At 49.6% G+C, this 1,109-nt stretch overlaps 2 non-coding genes and 1 pseudogene across 2 annotated transcripts; all 3 read right to left on the bottom strand.

The window, feature by feature from the left end:
• Positions 1-154: 154 nt before the first annotated feature.
• LOC124893015 lies at positions 155-274 on the bottom strand. The gene has a single exon (XR_007050507.1). It is a non-coding gene; the product is annotated as a 5S ribosomal RNA (ribosomal RNA).
• Positions 275-643: 369 nt separating this feature from the next.
• Positions 644-761, bottom strand: LOC124893016. Its single transcript, XR_007050508.1, has one exon. It is a non-coding gene; the product is annotated as a 5S ribosomal RNA (ribosomal RNA).
• A 175-nt stretch (positions 762-936) lies between these two features.
• Positions 937-1,056, bottom strand: LOC124893017 (annotated as a pseudogene).
• Positions 1,057-1,109: the final 53 nt, after the last annotated feature.

Raw genomic sequence — 1,109 nt, 5'->3', positions numbered from 1 at the left:
TCTATTATGCCTCTTTCACCTACGCCGCCAGTCACACACCGCACGCGCGCCCCTGCGCTTTTTCCCCGTTCTCGTTTCCGCCGAGAGGAAAAACAAAAGATTCGCGGATCGAATCGGCAAAATTTAACCGAATTTTAAAGGAAAAAAAAAGGAAGGGATGTAACACGAGGACTTTCTCAGGGGGTCACCTATCCTAGTACTACTCTCGCCCAAGCACGCTTAACTTCGGAGTTCTGATGGGATCCGGTGCGTTAGTGGTGGTATGATCGCATCCGTCAATCCCAGCACACCAAATTCTATTATGCCTCTTTTTCCTCCGCCGCCCGTCATACCCCGCACGCGTGCCCCTACGCCTTGCCCCCGTTCTCGTTTCCGCCAAGAGGAAAAAAAAAAGAAAGGATGCAACACACGCTTAACTTCGGAGTTCTGATGGGATCCGATACGTTAGTGCTGGTATGATCGCATCCGTCAATCCCAGCACTCCAAATTCTATTTTTCCTCTTTCTCCTCTGTCGCCCGTCATACCCCGCACGCGTGCCCCTGCGCCTTGCCCCCGTTCTCGTTTCCGCCAAGAAGAAAAACAAAAAGATTCGCCGATCTAACCGGCAAAATTAAATCGAATTTTTAAGGAAAAAAAAAAGAAAGGATGCAACACAAGAACTTCCCAGGGGGTCACCATCCTAGTACTACTCTCACCCAAGCACGCTTAACTTCGAAGTTCTGATGGGATCAGGTGCGTTAGTGCTGATATGATCGCATCCGTCATTCCCAGCACTCGAAATTCTATTATGCTTCATTTCCTCCGCCGCCTGTCACACCCCGCACGCACGCTCCTGCGCCTTGCCCCCTTTCTCGTTTCCGCCAAGAGGAAAAACAAAAAGATTCGTCGATCGAACCGGCAAAATTAAATCGAATTTTAAAGGAAAAAAAAAAGAAGGGATGCAACACGAGGACTTCCCAGGGGGTCACCCATCCTAGTACTACTCTCGCGCCAAGAATGCTTAACTTCAGAGTTCCAACGGGATCCGGTGGGTTAGTGATAGTATGATCACATCCGTCATTTCCAGCACTCCAAATTCTAGTATGCTTCTTTCTCCTCCGCCGCCCGT

This window comes from Capsicum annuum, unplaced genomic scaffold (assembly GCF_002878395.1).
Source record: "Capsicum annuum cultivar UCD-10X-F1 unplaced genomic scaffold, UCD10Xv1.1 ctg53220, whole genome shotgun sequence".
Classification (NCBI taxonomy): domain Eukaryota; kingdom Viridiplantae; phylum Streptophyta; class Magnoliopsida; order Solanales; family Solanaceae; genus Capsicum; species Capsicum annuum.
The sequence above is the reverse complement of the archived record's forward strand: the minus strand, read 5'-3'. Positions and strand labels throughout refer to the sequence as shown.